The 20,181-nt window shown below is 33.2% G+C and overlaps 1 protein-coding gene across 7 annotated transcripts in view; it reads right to left on the bottom strand.

Annotated features, from left to right (window-relative positions):
- Nucleotides 1-8,938, bottom strand: part of LOC124365943 (protein RER1) — a 58,344-nt gene extending 49,406 nt beyond the window's left edge. For 5 of the 7 annotated variants that reach the window (XM_046822086.1, XM_046822088.1, XM_046822087.1 and 2 more), the window contains exon 1: nucleotides 8,704-8,928. The gene's annotated coding sequence lies outside the window, so the exon portion shown is untranslated. Of the gene's footprint in view, nucleotides 1-8,703 lie in introns of all 7 variants that reach the window. The other 2 variants (XM_046822083.1, XM_046822085.1) reach the window with 2 other exon arrangements.
- Between the last annotated feature and the right edge of the window lie 11,243 nt (nucleotides 8,939-20,181).

The following is a 20,181-nucleotide window of genomic DNA, read 5'->3' as shown; positions in this document are numbered from 1 at the left end:
AAGTGAAGCTCGTGTAACTTCTCATTTCGTGGTTCCCCCAATACCATCGCAAGAATTCTTCCCGTGTGGTGAGGCAAAGAAATTCCATTCTGCTTTTAAACCGAAATCATTTTTGTGTAGGCAGACATTAATGAAGTTTTTTTATTTTTGTACTGCTGCTTGCTCCATCGCTAAAGTAAATTACCATTTCAAAATTAGGGTTTATCTTCTTTATTTCACTAATTAGGTGATGTTGAAATGTGTACACAGTCATAGTATTGTGATCAAGATGGTCACTAATTTTTCTGGTTTTAAATAATTTTTATTGTAAATCCTAAGTAGGTTTAAATAAGGAATATAATGTTTTGAGCATTAAATATAAGTTTATTGTTAACATAATGATTTAAACAAGCCCTTGTTTGCTAACTTGGTACCCAAGCACAAGTGAGAAAAAGGGTAGCGCTTTTAACTGAAATTCAATGCTGTATATCTCTAAATGTAGTTAAGTCTCAGTCATAATTTTTTATGAGATATTCCTATTTGTATAAAGAACATTCTGTAAAATTTTTCATTTATTTTCATTCAGTCCCTTTTTAGTTATTAACCCTAGAAAATTGACATTATTAGGCTTTCGGCCATTTTTGAAAAGCTCTAGAAAAAAAAAGGAGAGCATTCCCCCAGGACTAAAACTTTTTCAGTAGGTAGTTATATTAGTTTTCAACAAAGAAATAAAATATTAGTAGTGAGTCTCTTTTCCTTCTTAAACTTTTATGGTCTTAAGAAGTAACAATTGATGATTTTCTTCCGAGAGTTTGCAGAACAAGTTTGACTGACTTTCTTGCACAAAAAGACACATTATTATAATGTCAAATGAAGTTCATTTTATGCTGAACACACTGGTTTTTGGATTATTCTGATATCTTTAAAAATAGCTTATCAATTAAACTTTTCGCAAACCGCGTATTTTACTAAAATCTGCAAAACCGCCATTTTAAAAATGGCAGCCAGGAAAAAACTATGGCTTGTAAAATGTTTTCAAATAGTGTTTTGTGATTGTCTACCCATAGGGAACTCATAATAAAAAAATTGGGCAAATTAAAAATGTTGAGCAACAAATTTTATTTTTTATTGAGTGATTTGAAAACGAATTGACCCTTTCCTGTCCAGATCATCTTCAAGAAAATTATGGGCTAGGTGACTTTTGTAAAATTTAATTTTGTTTTCTTATTATTTCTCTGTACTGAAAACTTTGGAACACCAGTTTCAAGTTCAACCTTCCTTAGTGATTCCTTTTTTTCTGAAGAGCGGAGCATTGATATGCGCATACTAGTATTTCTCTTTCCTCATTTGATCCTCTAGAGTACTTTTTTATGACACTTTCAGTTTCTAACAAAAGATTTTCCCACTTAGTTATTGTTGGATTGCTAGGTGGTTTCAACTCCTGAGTAGGCAATCTGAAATTGTCTAATTGCTTATGTACTGTTACCAAAGGAAATAGCCCACTCACAACCCTTCACTTTTTTTTCAAGATTTAAAGCCATTTCTCAAACTTCAATATTAGTAAAACTGTAATGGAAGTTAGGTTATGTTTTTATAGCACAAGCAATATTCTTCAATCAAACAGCTGTTTTCAACCATGAGCGTTTTAAAACAGCTATTCTTTAAAAATGTAACACGGTAATCAAATCAGGTAATTCATGAAATGAATTTTTATAGGAAGCAAAATGGTAACCTTTGCAATATTCAACATTTTGTTACTACAATTATCACAATCAGAAAATATCTTTATTCGATTGTTACACGTCATGGTGTACATGAATGGCGTCACATGATTAAGAAAGTAAATGGTTAAGTTTACTAAATATGATTTTACATTAGTATCTAATGAAATATAATACAATGTAATTTTAATGATTGTAAAAACTATTGTGAATTGTATAAAAATTCAGAAAAGGAGTACAACGGAGGGTCAGTCAGGTAGCTTTTAAGTTTATTTTTTATTAATTTTATATTTCCTTGGCAGCAAATTAAAAAATTTTGGTTTTTTGCAGAAAAAGTGTAAGTTATGTTGAGCTACTGCCATATTATTTCTATTTCTTGTATTATAATTATGAATCTCACCACTGTTGCCTAAGCTATGAGTACGATTTCATCACTGACATTATAGTTTCATATATATATGCACTGTAAACCATCATGATACCCAGTTGAGGAAAGTGATCCTTCACACTTTCATTCCATTTAAGTTTTAAAATGACACGAATTGTTTTTTTTTTTTATATCACTAAAATTGAATTAAAATTTTTTATTGATGTGGATCCATATAATGAAGAGATACCAAATATAAAATGTGAAAAATAAATCATTTTTAGAGTTTCTTGTGAGCATAATTTTGATATTCTGCAAAGAGCATATCAGAGTTAATTTTTGAAACTATATTTTCTGAATGTTTATTCCATGTCAGCGAACTGTCTAACGTAAACCCAAAAACTTTACTTCTTCTTCCTTAACTATAGCCACTTTCATTTATTTTCTATATGAGGATTAATTTTATTTCTGCATTGGTTAGTACAAAATTCCATATAGCTTGTTTTTGTTGGATTTAAAATTAAGTTGTTTTCTTTTAAAAAAACTGATTTATTTTTGATACGCTGAGAAAAGCAAACTCCTCTATTTCCTCTTTAGATGAAGCAGTAATTCTTTGAGTAGCATCATCAGTGTATAAGCCTAATTTATCTAGCTCTGGAATTCCTTTTAGGTAGCAGAGGAATAGAAAGTGGCCCCAAAAATGGATCCTTGAGGAACCCTATAAGAAGTTTTGTTTTAATTAGGGAGCTTTAATTAAAATAGAATATTTAAGAATAAAGAATAATTTTTAAAACCTACTAATTTCTAATGTTAAAAATGAGCGACATAAAGTAGGCTAACTAATTTTTTGAGAACTTGAAAATGGTGATGAATGTGAGGAAATTTTTGTGAGATTATCTTTTAAAAGTGACGAGATTTGTTCAAGTGGCTTCAAGATTAGATTTGGCTCTAAGTAAAACCCATGGCGAGAATCCTTAACTTAAATTTTATACAAGCGGTTTGTTTACTGCTATCCGAGCAAGCTGCTAATATTGTAGTTTTACTGGTAGTTAGGTCTAGGGCAAAGTTGGTTATAATTCTTCTAGAGTACGAACAGATATGTTAATAATGATGACATATTTATTGGCAACTCCAACCATTAACTTCACTGAAACCGATTATTTAATATACTTACTATATATTATGCTATTGATAAATATGCTGATAACACTTTATAAACTACGAGGCAATTCCAGAAAGTAAGTATACTGGTACTCTCACAGCTGTAGAGAATACTTTTTGTTGGCAACACTGTTGGCAACACTGCCGCGTAGTCTGACTCCTCCCCTTCAAAACGAGACCAATCTGAGGTTAGTGTGTTGAAAACTCTTGACGCAGTAGCATCTCTCATGAAAAATGTCAATCGTATCTCCCGCAAAGCGTGAAATTCACACCGTCATTCGCTACCTCGTTGTGAAGGGAAAAGCTCCGGTTGAAATTTATAATTAGGGTGAAAACTGTTTTACAGTAACGGAGCTATGAATCGTACGAGTGTGTACAAGTGGTGTCGCGAGTTTAAAAATCGCCATGCTTCCGTGCATGATGATCAGAGGAGCGGAAGACCTTCAATTGTGACTGACGAACTTGTGGAAAAAAAAATTGAGATTGCGGTCCGTGACGATCGCAGATTGACGTTAGATGAACTTTCTGCGATGTTTCCGTAAATCTCTAGATCCCTGATACATGAAACAATCACAGAAACTCTCGGATATTGGAAATTGTCTGCCGAGGTGGGTCCCAAAACAGCTGACAGAACAGCAAGTTGAATCGAGTGCAGAGCTCTAAAGAGTTTTGGAACTTGGGTTGCCCCTCTTACACACCTGAAAGTAAGAGGCAGTCTTAGCAATGGTGTCACACCCTGCCAGCCTCCACCAAGAGATTCAAAACCACGATTTCAGACAAAAAAATCATGGCATTTCCGTTTTTGGGACCATAAAGGCATAATTTTGATTGAATATCTGCCTCACGGGGAGACGATCAACGCGGCAAAAATACTGTGAGACGCTAAAAAGATTGAAAAGGGTAATTCGAATAAAAGAAGGGACATGCTGACGAAGAGAGTCTGACTGGCTGCACGACAATGCCAGACCTCAACACGGCCAACGCCAAGAAGCTACTCCTGGACTCTTTTGGATGGGATGTTTTGAACCATCCCCCGTATTCCCCTGACCTGGCCCCTTCAGATTTCCATCTCTTCACTTCCCTGAAGGTTGCACATGAGTGGAAACAAGTTTTCAACGGACAAGGAGGTGAAGGGGGAGGTGGAGAAGTGGGCCGAAAGAGCTGGCAGGAGACTTCTTCGAGGCAGGCATGAAAAAATTGATCCCGCAGTTCACCACTTGCATCGAGAGGGATGGTGACTATGTTTTGAAAAATTCTATATTATATATAAAAAAAAATTAGATTAATATAGAATAGTTTGATTGTTTTTATCCAAGGGAAAACTTCTATATTACAATTTATTTTAACTTACCATATTAAATCAACTTATTAGTTATAGTAATTTTAATATATATAATAAGCAACAAAAAGTAACTAATATTTTGAGACTTATTAAAATGGCGATGGATATGAGGAAAATATGTGAGATACTTCTCACAAGTGAGGAGATTTGGTTAAGTGGCTTCAACATGTGGGTTTGGCTTCTGGTAAACATGGGGAGATTTCTTTCTTCCATTTCACAAAAGCGGTTACTCATTGATATCAAGCTGGGCAAGTGGGTAGGGTACGATAAGCGGACCCGGATTTTTATATTGAAATTGGCAAACGATATCACTTAATTATAACCATCGATATAATCAATCAATACTGATTAATTATTTTGAACAATTTACTTAAATAATCTATATCAACAGCTGTAAACACTTTCAAATAATACTCGTTATGTAATATTTCAATTTTATATAAGTAACATTTGATTATTAAAAATGGCAATCAATATTAGAAAACTACTTACACGACATTGCTTTGAAAGATGATACAAGACATGTTTTTCGTAACTTCAACATGTTGGACCTCATACCGAAAAACCCATTATGTGAAATTTGTGGGAAAGGAACAACTTTAACTGTAAGAAGAGTATAGATGGTCATCTTCAGTTTTCCTAATTTTGGTTATAACAATTTGGTTTGATCACTGTAAATATTAAATTCATATTTTAATTTAAAACATAGTATACGATTGTTATTGAGGACTATAGAATACTTTATGGGTCATTTTCAAATTGAGAGCAAATATGATGTAGTAAAAAAAAAAATAAAAAAATATTTCAAAACACAACAGCAGTGCTCCTTAGTTATCATAGTAACAGTTACTGAAGTAGCAGAGCTTAATTTTTACAGTTTATAAATATTTTTTTTATATTTGAAGTTGGAGATACCTGAAATTATGTCTCCTCGCCGACAGTATTAAAACATTTATTTTAAGGTTTAATTAAAAAGTTAAACCACACAATTTATATTATCTTATTAGTCACTGTCATCAGTAAGATGAATATATAAGAAATTTTCATAATTTTTCACGAATTGAAGGTATTTTATTATAAAATTGTATGCTCAAATGAGAAAAATAAAATAATCAGAACGATTTTTTTAAAAAAAACACCAAAATAAAATAAAAGTAATGATCAAAACTTACTTGACGTTGTTTATTAGATGATTTTGTTTAATCGAAATTACAAACACAACTCTTTTTTTTCCATTATTTACGTTTCAATGTGCAAAAAAGTAATCGTCTGCGAGGAGACAAGTGTCGGCGAGGGGACATCGGCCATCAGCGAGGAGACAGCGGCCATCTACGTTTTTTCGGCGAGGGACCACTGCGATCAGCAAAAAGATGATAATCGTCTACAATCACTGACAATGTATTGGGTTTTATTAAAAGTATACTAACAACAGCTGTTTCCTGGAATCATGTTTAACTCCTTTTTTTGCATTATCATAAAAGTATAACAATATGTAACTTTCTGGACTCTGTATTTCCTTAATATTTTCGATCCGATAACTCTGGACGTTATTTCACTCTCTTAGTTTTTTATGCAGCGTATTTTTTTCATTGACGATTTCAACTGCTTTTCAAGGACATATCCGGCAAAAAGTCTCTTTTTTTACATGCGGTGATACCTTTTCATGGCAAACCAGATTTTCTCACTTTTTTTTCTAGGTGAAGGCGACGTTAAATTAGTGTTTTTCAATCGCTCTCTCTGAAGCCGTTTTTTGTACTTGTCTAGTTTGGCTTTTAGTTTTCGTTCTCTTCTTTTTGTTTTTAGTTCTCTATATGCCTTGGCTCTGTCTTTCCGAACCATTTCTTTTCCAACTTGTTTTTACCGAGAATCTCTCTTGGTAAATGCTAAGTCTTCAGTGTCACTGTTGGGTGGAGTGTTTCTTAATAAACTCTTCATCTTTATTCTTCTTTCTAAGCGCAGCCTTTCGTTTTCCTCCAAACCTTTCTGTTCTGTTTCTTCTCTTTTTCTGTCATTTCACTAACCAACTTTATTTTTTTTCCTGTTTTAAGCGATGGTATCGTTCTCTATCTCTTTGCAGTTTTTTTCTAACTTTTGTTCAGAAAAATTCGCTTTGTATCTGCGATTTCATGCATTGGCTAGTTCCCTTTCTCGCCTATATTTTTTGCGTCTTCTGTAACTAGCTTTTCTTTTTCTTATTTCCCATTTTTTTATGAAACTATAAAGAAAGAAAAATAGTAATCAAAATAGCACTTACAAAAACTATATAGCTGGAAGCAGGAAACTGCTACTGCTGGTTGCTGTGAAAGACATATGGGGCTGTAAGGGTTAACAGAGTTTGTGAGGTATTGTAAAATAATCCTCTAGATACCATGAGTATTGCTGGGGAGGAGGAAATTGCCTCTGCTGGCTGCTATGATAGTCGCATGAGGCTGTAAGGGTTATTAACGTAAGAAGAAAACTTATTAAAAACATCAATTGTTATTAAAATTTCAATTAAAGTTATGAAAAGTCTACTCGCCGATGGAAAATGTCTCAACGCCGACGTCGGCAGGTACATTCGCGGACGTCCACGAAGAGACTGTCTCTACGGTAACGTCTGCTAGGAGACATTCTGTCGAGGATTTTCCGCTAATTCAACAACGCACTTAGTTAGACCCGGTAAGATTTTGAGGTTATGTCCGATTCCGTAACGGCTCACAACACCGATAATATGAACGCAATTGTTCAAGAAATACGTTGTTACATTACCGTCGGCGAGGAGACATCTAATTAATATACGCAAATAAATAATTACCTGGATTGGGTTTTAAAAGAAGATTTTACGAATTTGTCGAACAAGAACAATATTAACCTGTAACGCGGAATATCCACAACTCATAACACACAAGACAGGGAACGCTGGAATTGAATTCGTGTTTTTGTGGCATTTGGAAAAAAGGTTGTTGTCTTAGAGATAGTTCTGGGGACATGAAAAAAACGCAAAATATCCTTTATTTAGAAATAATATTGATTTATTCACAGGTTATGGTCAAAGAGATTATAATTGGAAGATGACTTACTCCTTGTATTACAATTGAAGAATAGAGATTTATATTGTAGATTTGTAGAGACATTCTCATGGCAACTGTTGGGGACAGTCAGCGAGGGGACAAAATGAGAGTTATAACATTTATTGGACAATAACTAATTATCATTTTATTTTTAAATGGGTCTATCTAACTACTTAGCATACTTTTGTTAATCCTTAACCTATTATAATTTTTATTTGTTCATTTACTAAAATGTTATTAGCCTGGGACTGATATTTGCTCTCAATTTGAAAATGACCCTTATATCGATTGATAGTCTAGGATTTGAGATGAGAATATTAGGTATCGATGATTACATTCTTTGATATAACAAACCGGGTCCACTTATTGTACCCTACCCAGGCAAGTTATAAATAGAGATTCTTCTTGTTACCATAATTTATTATAACTCATTGTGTACGATTTTTACATATCGAATTTGGATAATATATTGAATTGTTCAATAATAGCAATCGAATAATGAGTGTAGGGCGCTTATTAAAGTCTCCCCGGGTGGACTACCGATTGCTAAACTCCGCATTATACTAGGCTAAATCATATGAAAACAATTGTCATGTTTGTGCAAGTGTTTCTTTAAATTTATACTAAAACAAAGCCAAAAAATACAAGTTGAAGTATGTTGAAAGGCAAAGGAATTTGTGTACAAGTTACTGAAAAATCAAGAAATAATTTTGGTATATAGGCTAAGCCTGCTTCACCTAGGGTGCAGTAGGTAAACTATTTTTGTATTCACTAAACATTACTGGGGCAATTGAATGTATTCACCAGAATAGCCTAACAATTTTATAAAAATTACTCGGTCATACTTATAGTCTTGATTTACCTTTCATAGAGCCTAGCAAGATTGTCCTACTTTGACAGAAGATGAAGCTCCATTAAACAACAGCATGTTAATGACTAAGCTAAATTTACAGTAATATAAATCAAGATGCTCCAGAATTCTAATACTCGATTCACTTGAGGGTTTAACTGGCAAAGGTACTGCAAATTAACCGGCTATAAAAACATTTCTGACAGCTTTAGAAAGTAAATCAGGTTACATACCTAAGACTTAGCCTAAGTCCGAGCCAAGCAAAGCTGCAATAAAAGGCCCACTAATATTCACTTTAATGAACTAAAAATATATGAAACACTTTTAGGTTGCTTACCTATAGCTACTGTTACCACTTTAAAAGGTCTTTGAACATTTTACAAAAAATTAACAACTATGAAATCCACGTAGAAATAAACCCGATTATCTATACTGATGACGTCATCCATGAGGAAGCCTACAACCAAGCTACAAAACATATGACATCGAAATTGTAAATCAAATGGAAAACAACCAGTAAACAAAATGTGTTGAAATATATATAAAAAAATTGTGTGTAGTATATAACACTTTCTACTAACATAAGATAAAATTATGTTTACGAAGTATTGCAGACAATGAACGTATTGCTTTTGATTTTAGAGTTTTAATGCACAGTTCAACTATTAGAGTAGTATACAGAATAATTGTTAGAGGAAAGAAACACACTATACCACATAAATGACACATTTTCTACCATTTATATCGCAATCTGTCATCTTGTCTTCCCATAAGTATTAATTTATTCTTTATTTTCAACGGCGTGTAACGTTTACAAAATTGTATGCTATCAAGATAATTAGCAAGAATAAAGATCAGGTATAAATAAGAAATTAACTATTGATAAATACCGAGCGATGTACATTATAAGTGATTTGTAACACAAAGAAATGATATAAAAAGAATAATACCGTACTTATATTAACAGAAACAATAATATTAAATGGCAGTAATTCAAAACGTTCATTTCTCCATTATGTGTGTTTAAAAAATCGAATGAGCTCGTTCTGCCTGTGTGTTACAGCTAGCCACCTAAATTCTTGGGTAATATTAGCTACCCAATAATGTATGCCGACTTACAAACATATATTCCACTGAGGATCTGGACATTTAGAGTTTTATATCAGTAAAAAGTGTTAACGCTTTTAGTTTGAATGAGTAAACACGAGCAAAAATAATCCTAGTAGATGGTCAAAGAAAAGGAAATTCAAAAGAAATTGGAACACATCATGTACAGAATGAGAAACTGAAGTTAAGAGTGGGCCTAGAATGAAGGTTTGGTTAGTCCTGAGGTTGAGTTTTGCTGAGTTAAAACAGAAAAGCTATAAACCACAAAAAAAAAAAAAAAAAACAGTAGCAGTCGTGGGGACTGCCGATAGAAGTGAAAACGGAACTATTAAGTTGAGAGTAATTTAACAAAAAACGTTATAGTAGCAGTACATCTGTAATTGTAAATGTGACGCGTTTTTAATTTTCCAAATTTAAAATCCACGAAAAAATATTATCAAATAACTAGTAATCTATTTTACCACGCTAGTAAGATAAATCTTTATACCGTAATAATACTCATTTCATGACAACAACACATTACATACATAATCAAAACATAATTAAAATGAATAATGCTAAATTTTTAAATACAAATATTCGTACAAATATTAAAAATGTTTAAAAATATATTCGTTGTTTTCATTATTCATTTATCTGTATAAAAATTTTAATATGTTTCATACTCACTTTTGAAACTTCCCACGTGGTCAATTTAACTTTACTTACGGAATAAAGTATATAATTGCAATAAACAATTAAACCCACAATATTTTTTTAAAACTAATAAATTAGTTTAAATTAACTTGGTTCTTTCGTAAAGGTATTTTTATTGCACAATAAAACTAATTTATTGAGTTAATACGGTATCAGTGAGCCAATGCGCCAACTACAGTTCCGGCAGAAACGTTCACTCATCACTTCATACGCTACTACAGGCTAAACTAAACATCCAATAAAAAAATGATAAACTACAAAAAAAATATTCATCTATTTTCACACAACTTTCTCGCTGACAAATTTTGTCTGACCAAAAAATAAAAAAAATCCTCGCTTACTACTTTTTTCTTGTCATTGTAAAACGCTATGTAAAATGTAAACAATAATCAAAATTATTTCGAAATTTTTTTAATATTTAAAAATGTAACCAATAGATTGCCAATATTAAAGAGCTTTAATTTGACGCATCTTACAGAATTGTACGACATTGGCTTCACTTTTTAAATCGCGAGAGGAAGCCGTAAAGGTCACTGATTTTCGTAGTCTGTTTTCATACTCCGCCGGAACAGTTTTAACCAACGAATTATAATAATGGAACGCGCTCTGGGCCGGAGAAAACCGAGCCGAAATCCTGGGCTGCGTTCCGAGTCTGCAGGCGCTGGAAATGGGCAAGAACTAACTCCGCCCATATGGCAGGCATTATAGTAATGATCTAATATCACTTTAAAACGCCTTGTAGACTTAATACAATTGTTAGATACTACAATTTATTTATTATTACAAATGTTAGTAGCTGCTTTTTACCGTGGATTTTTATTTTCTGTTAAAAAAACTGATTTTTGTGCAATATCAAAATAACTGAGATTTTGACTTTTATTTTTCTTACAAAGTCGGAAAACAAATATTACAGGCATTAAAATATTACCCAGATGAAAAAAAACAACTTTTTATTGACAGTATTTTATTTCAAAATAAACTACAAAAAATTTACAAACATGACACACTTAATCTACGTGTTAGAAAATAAAATTATTTTGACCAATATTTTTGCCTTATTTCTAAGTTGGTTTCTTTTTTAATGTCAAAAGTTTTTGTTTTTTCGATGTGATGAGATATTATTTAAAAAAAAATAGTTTTAGTCACAGTTTTAATTCAAAGTAACTCGTGGCTTCCTGTCAATTTAGAAGTGGTCGCATTTGTTTGAGATAACTAGAGTAAATAATAATATTTTACAATTTTCAATACCGTACAATCATCACTTGATCTACTTAATTTACCCTTAGATTTAAAATCAATAAAAAGTTAATGTGTTCTAAGATCAGCATCATTGGCATGGAGTACAGAAACTTGGTGAGTTCTTGCCACTTTAAGCGCCTGCAAATCCATGGATACACCAGTAACGCACAGCTGTGTGCGACCGGAAAACACAAACATGCTGCTTATGGGCAGTGCGCGTTCCAGTAGTATAGTTCGTTGGTTTTAACACAGCGAGGACTGACTTTTTCATGCAGGTTAGTAGTCCGCGGCCAAGTCTACGGTTAAAAAACACAGCGAGACTGACTTTTTCATGCAGGTTAGTATCATTAGCATGTCGGTGACGGGAACCGAGGATTTTACCCTCTACCAAAACGCTCAACGCGCCTAAAGAAGTTTTCACTTCAAAAAATGGAAAGGCATTCGTCGGCACTGATCTACAGAAGTGACTACTTCTTATAAGGGGGTTTCCCCCGTGCAAAGCATACGACATCCATCATCCATAGCCTGCCAAAAGAAGTAATCTTCTAGTAAAATGATCTAGACCACGCTGTGGTTGAGACTATAGAACCGATATTCAAAGACCTAGCTTAGCTAGAACTTAAAAAAATGCATACATGGATGTACGAAAAATGTCAAGGAAAGTTTCAATTATGTATTCTGGTCCAGGATACCAAAAGTGAATTTGTTGGCATTCAAACTTAGAAATGAGGTACATATGATGCTGTAATCAGTTTCAATGAAGAGAATAAGAGTAAATTTGAAGTATTGAAAGAGCTCAGACTCAAAGTCAGGTAAAAAACAATTTGCAAACTCTAAGCGAAATTGATCGCAACCGAATAAAAAAGCTGATAAAGCGTATGGAGTGGAGGCAAAGAAATCTAAGAAAGGTAAAAATGGCAACGAAGACGTTGTTAGATGCAAAAAGGAAAAAGGACATGATTATGGATCAGGAATGTTTTAAAGAGTAAGTTAAGCTTTGATATTCAGTTGGCCTGGATTTTGTATTGTCAATTTCGAAAAACTTGATTTCTGCTAATTTATTCCCTAAACTTATGTACGAGGGCGGTTCGATAAGTATGGTACATTTGTATGAAAGAGCGGGAAATTTTTGGAATCTGCACTGCTGTTGGTAAGACTGATATTTCCAAGGATATTACAGAAAATTTAGAATGGCAGCTGTTATTAGTAGAGTTTTTGCAGCCAGCTTAAGGCTAGTTGCACACGCACCGATTGTTTACCGATCGTCCTCACAGCTCTCGCTCCTCCATCTTCACGAACAAATCCGTTTCGTTTGGTTGAAAATCGCCAAATTTCAGCTGTTGTTTCATTGTCCAGGTTAATGTCCAAATGCACCGGTATAACAGTTTTTTGTTTTAAAAATACTCATAAATCACCATACTTCTACTAAGCTATTTTTTCAGGTATCTAGCGAGCGGGTGCATCTTTACCAACCTACATTATTCCTTCAAAGTTGGGATTTCCACTGCAAGGAAAATAATAAAAGAAGTATGCCAAGCCATCTGGTTAGTTATGAAGAAAGCGTGTATACATGAATTTACTAATGATTATCTTGAAACCATCGCTTCGATTTTTTATCGACCGTCAAAAATCGGTGTGTGTGCAACTATCCTCATTCAGTTCACTATTGGAATTTGGACGGCCGGTAAAAAATCGGTCGTCCAAAATCGGTGTGTGTGCACCTAGCCTAAGTGGTAACTTCGTAGTTAGTTCCTTAGGATTGTGAAAAACAAATTTCACGTGGTCATTAAACATTTTCATTTGAAGGGTTGGGCAGCTGCACAGATCAAATATGAGTTGGATGAAGTCCATGTGAGTTCTGTACTGACATTTTAGACCATTTACTTTTGGATCAATGAGTTTCAACGTGGTTGGAGAAGCACGGAAGATGAAACACCCTCCGGTCAGCCCGTTGAAGTCACCACACAGGAAACCATCGATAAGGTGCATGATATGATAATGGAAGATCGAAGATTAAAATTTTGTGACATAGCTAACACTGTAGGCGTCTCAACTGAAGTGATTTGCATGATGACGGTGACTTAATGCATGACTTGATTTGATGAAGTGATGAGTGCATTGCATATTCCATGAAAAACTGACCCTAAAGAAGCTCTGTACGCGATGCGATGGGTGCCGCGCCTGCTTACTTTAGACCAAAAACGGAAACGAAAGAACATTTATACTTAGAATCTCACACTATTCAGGCGCAATCCACAGGACCTTTTGCGCAGATTCATATCTGTGGCCAAAACTTGAATCCACCATTACACCCCGGAGACCAAGCAACAGTACACACAATGGAAGAAGCGTGGGGAGAGTGCACCAAAGAAGGTGAAGACTGTTTTGCCAGCTGTAAAGGTGATGGCTACTGTCTTTTGGGATTCCCCGGGTATAATCCTGATAGATTATTTGGCAAAAAGGCAGATACATAACTAGGCCCTACTATGCTGCTCTGCTAGACCGTTTGAAACAGGAACTCATTGAAAAACGTCCAAGATTGGCAAGGAAGAAGGTGCGGTTTCACCAGGACAATACTCCAGTCCACACAGCAGCTATCGCAATGGCAAAAGTGCTTGACTTGGGATTCAAATTGGTTCCTCACCCACCTTATTCACCAGACTTGGCTTCGAGTGACTTCTTCTTAATCCTAAACTTGAGAATTTGGCTTGGTAGGAAGAAATTTTCATCGAATGAGGAAGTGTCCACCGCTGTGACAGACTATTTTGCAGAGTTCGATAAAGCCTACTTTACCGATGCGTTTAAAACATTGGAAACTCACTGGAGCAGGTGTATAGCCTTACAAGGACAGTATGTCGAGAAATGAAGTGTGTTTTTGCTTTTAAAACCATATTTTATTCTATTTTTACCAGAATTATCAAACCACCCTCATATTTTCTCAAATACCACTGTACCGATATGAACGAAATTTTTAATATTTTTAATATAGGCCTGTCTTCTCAATCTTTACTTGGAATCTTTTTAACTAGATGTAAACAAGTAATTTTACATTAAAGTAATTTTACCAAAAGAATTTTCTTTTAAAAATTAATGCAAAATTAATTAATAAAAGAACCAGTAGTGAGTCATACTAATTCAGTGTACAATATTTAACAAACATTTAATTATTGTAACTTGAATACTTTCCGAGAAAAACAGGATTGAAGATCGACAATTTAACATGTAGGCCTTATGAGAGTACACCTCTCCTAAATGCTGCTAAGACAAACTATCTTGCTTCTAGACTACTTGAATACAATTTAACAGAATCTGCCGATCCTAAAAGAGTCAATACTGTTAAACACTTAAGCGTAATTTTGGACCAAGGCCTCTCCTGGAATGATCACACTTATTATATGTGTTCAAGTCTCAGTGCAGTACTCTTTGCATTGAAGAGGTTCAAAGCTATTGGTACCCCTGGAGCATTGAAATCAGCATATTATTTTCTATGTCAGTTACATTTTAGATTCGGAATAACTCTATAGGGAGCCTCACCTGCTGGAAACCGTCAAATACTGGTACTGCAGAAGTGAGCTATGTAAATAATGACAAGGCTACAAACCATAAGAATCTTGTCGAGAAACTTTCCTTCATAACAGTGGTATCCATGTATATTATTGAAGTTATCATTCATGCCTCAAAAGAAACTTGCCATAGGTTGATAAAGTTCACAGCCACAACACACAACGCGTTAATGATCTCTCTCTACTAACACAAATAACAACTTACACCAAGAAACCTCAGTGCAATTGTTTCTCCAGGCCATATGCCTCAAATTTTCAAAGTAGCTCATTTTAAATTTTAAGACGTTTCTTCTGTACCTTACGTCTACCATTTTCCAAAAGTTACCTATGAAGCACTCAGTCAAACCCTTCACTGATATCGTAAAGCGATTCAATGAGACTCGCCTGCTTAAAATATTCTATTTATATTTTACAGCAAAGATATACCAAGGCTATTTTTGTAAAGCATTAACTCATAGCCAATTGAATACACCTAGCAACTTTCATATTGTTCGAAAAGAAACCATGAACCAAATAAATTCCTATTGATACTAATGAATATATTTGGAAGTACAATATAGATGAACTAGTATTTTGAGAAATAAAATCTTGAACAATAATTTATTCTTGAAGTGAGAAATGTTTAATTTAGATTACATCCCACTATAAAGTCATAAAACTGTGAAAAAGAAATTAACGATAAATAGCCTATAGATTAACTTCTAAGGACAAACCAAGTTTAAATTGTGTTTACCTCAGTCCATAAATCCATTGTACATACTGAATCTTGGCTGGGTTTGGTTCAGTGAAGAAGTTGGCAGATTCTTCACTGATGTTCTCGACTGATCTAACAAAAAAAATTCAGCTATCAGGATTTAAGCATGACACATTTTTACACGATTTTCAGGATTAATTTCTTTGGATCACCTAAGCCTGTAACTAAAAACAACGTCATTGCAATCTTCATTGGTTTAAAATATTTTTAGATATTAAATAATGAGTACGTTTATGTTTTTCAGCACTTCACAGCACCCTGGCAGTCAGCTAGCTACTTGCTGAAGCAAAACACGTTCGCTACCAGAGCTTATCGTATTAGCTACATGTAGTGACACTTACAATATTAGACACTACACCTCTTGCTAGCTAAAGAGTTAATATCATAAGAGAGATTTATCTTCTACTGAAACGGTTGCAGTAATATGTCATAAGTACACTACTCTCCTGACTACTACATATAAAAATTAAAACAAATTAAACTGAGTTATCTTATTGCATCACATTTCGCTTATATGCGTAATCATTTGGTGGACTTGAACAATTGTCTTAAACAGTACTATAATTGTATATTATGTGTAATAAATTTGAACAATTTTACAAATGAACTTAAGGAGATAGTGGTATATTTTTAATTTTTAGTGATTTGTAATATGTGTATTAACCTATATTGTAGCGATGTATGGTCAGTTTTAAGATACAATTTATGTACTGTTTCTTAATATTAGTGTAATTTAAAATAATCTGCTGTAAATATTGTTAAGTCATGATAAGGCTATACATGCATAGGCCAAATACGGACCAACATTACAATATTAACGTTATTATGTCTAACTAATTAAAGCTGGTATGTAGGCATAAAAGGTAAACATAGTAAATTAATAATGAATGATATAGGACCATCTAGATCCAAATAATATTTTTGCGTATATTACACATTAAATATGTTATAAATATTCGTAACTCTATCGTTGTATAAAGATCCACATTGTATAGTTTTTATAGGAATTTCTAACACAACTTTTGATATAGCTTTAATAGCATCCCCTAACAATGATATTTCTCAGTCGCCCAATCCCTTGTACGTAGAAAGCGTTAACAATGTAGGTGTGTTATTATGTAGCAATTAATGTCTTATATTCACATTACAAGTATAAGAAGAATTAATAAATTAAAATATTTTTTTAGGTGTACTTATTATTTGACGTTCATATTTATTAAGTATTTAAGTAGGCATAAACATTGATGTAATTGAGGAATTAAAATCTTTTTGAAATCGCATCTGTTTATATATAATAATTATCAGCAGTGTGCTACACTATTCCAAAACCTTCGAGTTTAATACTACAATTTTAATTGCAGTTATGTATTACATAAATACTCACTGATCTCTTGACATCATTAATGCAGATGTTCTACTCGTATAATCTATGTCCATGAATACCTCAATTGTCCTGAATTTAGTAACTCTTCAATCAACTGTCCCATTATAACTTTTCTTTCACCTCCTATAGATATCCTCTTTTCCTATAATTTCGGTTTATATTGATGACAATTTACGAGTGCTTTGTCCACGTCAATCCGTACATACTGAAATTAAAACTAATATCTAGGCTACTAGATAATGCAGGTATTATAAAAGGTTAGTTCCGTCATCCATAATTATTCTTTCAATTATGTTGTTATGAGCATTTTCTAAAGTAATAACATATACTAAAAAGCCTGAGTGAGATTTTTAATGTTTGTGCGTGCAAGGTTAAAGTTGTATAATCATACTGAAATACTGTTAAAATATACAGGAGACGAAACTCAGTTTTTTTTATCAAACCAACAAAAAATAACGAAGATTTATTTACATAGCTAGTTTTCTTACTTGAATACTACGTGGGTTAACGTAAAGTGAGCCCGCACTTTTAGCCTAGGCTACAAGATACGCTAGATCTAACGAGATTGTACGCTGACAACTTAAACAAACGAAGAACTAACGATAGGGATGCAAATGAAGTGTGCGGGCTCTGTGTGCGGGCCAACATTACAGATGATGTCCTTTCTATCATTTCTTAACTGCTTTATGTATTTATAACCCTATGCCCATGTGTTACTGTTTTTATTGGTTGCGCTGTAAAGTAAAAACATAATTTTTCGTTTGCTATAAGCAGACAGTTAAGTGGGATAAGTAAACCTGGAATAAAGGTTTTAATCTGCCGTGACAATATTATATCTAGATTTTACCTCAAGAACAAACTTGTTCCCAAGTTCTCATCTTCGTTTTAGAAACAGGAGGAAAATTTAAGCAATTCTTTAAAATACATTTCCAGCAAGGGACTATTACGCAATGACTATAATTCGCGTAAAGCAAAACTTGTTTTAAGTTCATTAAGCATTTTGTTCATTCAGGAAGTTTAAGTAGGAACGGAATATATTATTTACAAATCATGTTGAGGATTATTTTTAAACAGGATTTTCAATCTTTGTATTGTATTGTAAACTTATTATACAGTAATTTTGGCTGCAGTATACTAAGATGCCACCACTGCAATCGTAGCAGGGTACCAAATTATCAAATAGAAATACTTAAACTATCAAATACAAAGACATTTTAATTACAGTTATTTACAATTAATGTTTATCGGCTATTTTTAATGTATTAAATAACAATATTGTTCCAAATTAATTCAAACAAAGTATATTCACTTATATGGTATTTGAGTAATGGCCGCTATAGTACATGTGTTGTGTCACTAGCTGTCACGCAAATTTATCCTTAAAACAGTAAAAAGTAACTAAATGTTAAACTGTTTTGTTTGTTTCATTTTATAGATACACATAACTTAGATAGTTTTTTATTCATCAATAAATTATTGATATTTTAGATTGAAAACAGCTTAATTATATTATAATTTAAAATATCTATAGCGTAATTAGTGTAAACATTTTTGTTTCTACAGTTTAGATAACCATAAATATGATTCTATAGTGGTGATGACCTCTTATTATACTGCAGCTGTAATTTTGTTTAAAGCTTGTAGTTTACGAAGTACCACTTTTATAAATTTAAAAATCCAATAATCACAAGCATATTAAAATATAATAAAAAGCACCTTACTAGTAATCACCAAGATGGATGGTGTACAGTATCTAACTTACATCTAACTTACGGGGCTGTTCAGGGAAGTACCGTTGGATTTTTTAAATTGTCACACTGTATATTTTGGTGCAAAATCTCTCCGCTGTAGCTCACATTTCTTGAGATAATGTGCCGACAAATCTACGCAGACATACGTTACTTCCGGTCAGAGGTAAAGTGAAAAGTTCCAACTTCCTGGTTGTGCCCTGCTATCAAATAGATTCAGAATTAATTTCATGAGGTTTTGTTGATTAGTTTTTTAGAATTAGATAATTGCTATGAAATAATAGCCTGAAATTTCAGACAATCATTGTTTCTTATTGCATATTTCTGAGTTAACACGAATGTCTGCATAAAATACATCAATTAGCAATTAGTAATGAACATGTAGTTAAAACCTTAATGAGGTTTCAGTATACACAAATACTAATTAGACTGGTGGTATTTTTTAATTTGCCGCTCACGCTACCTTTGCTGACAATAAACACATATTGTGTAGAATTTGTAGTTACACATTTCTGTAATTGCCTTGAAAGTTAAAAATGTTTAATAAATATTTTTGTAAACTTTGTTAGTATATATACAACTTTTATAGGTGGCAATAATCTATAATTATACAACGTAACGAAATAGCTATCGCACAGACGTACAGAAAGTCGATAATAATCGTTCTTCCTTGGAGTAATAAAAAAAGCATACATCAAGTTTCAAGTCTCTAGAAACCTTCCATTGCAAAAACGGTTGGACAGACTACCTTATCTTTTCACATAAATTAAATACAATTCTTCTTCGGGCCAAGAGGCACCTATATATCAAGTTTCCAATCTCTAGAACCATCCCATCAAGAGTAATCGCACAGAAGTTCGGACAACGACACAATCTTAAGAAGGTCCAAGGACCTGCCTTAAAACCTTTAACTTTGCCTGATATTATCGTTAGGCATTTCACTTTAGAGTTGTTACTTTTTGTCCATACATTATTTGACATGGCGTTGTTTCTGTCATATAATTTGTATGTTAAATTCTTTATCATTTATTTTGAAACTTTTAAAGCAGGTTTACTTTTATTTTAAAATATTTGTAGTGCCTAATATTGTTTACGGAAATAAACTTTGATATAATCCGTACTGTTGTTCTCTGTCACGTTAAATATACTCTCTAATGGACTATCACCTAAAACTCAATAAAGTTGTCATTTGGTGATATCGCAGTCTCTACACTATATCA

This window comes from Homalodisca vitripennis, chromosome 7 (genome assembly GCF_021130785.1).
Source record: "Homalodisca vitripennis isolate AUS2020 chromosome 7, UT_GWSS_2.1, whole genome shotgun sequence".
Lineage (NCBI taxonomy): Eukaryota > Metazoa > Arthropoda > Insecta > Hemiptera > Cicadellidae > Homalodisca > Homalodisca vitripennis.
Note: the sequence above shows the minus strand (reverse complement) of the source record. Positions and strands in the feature narration are given on the sequence as shown.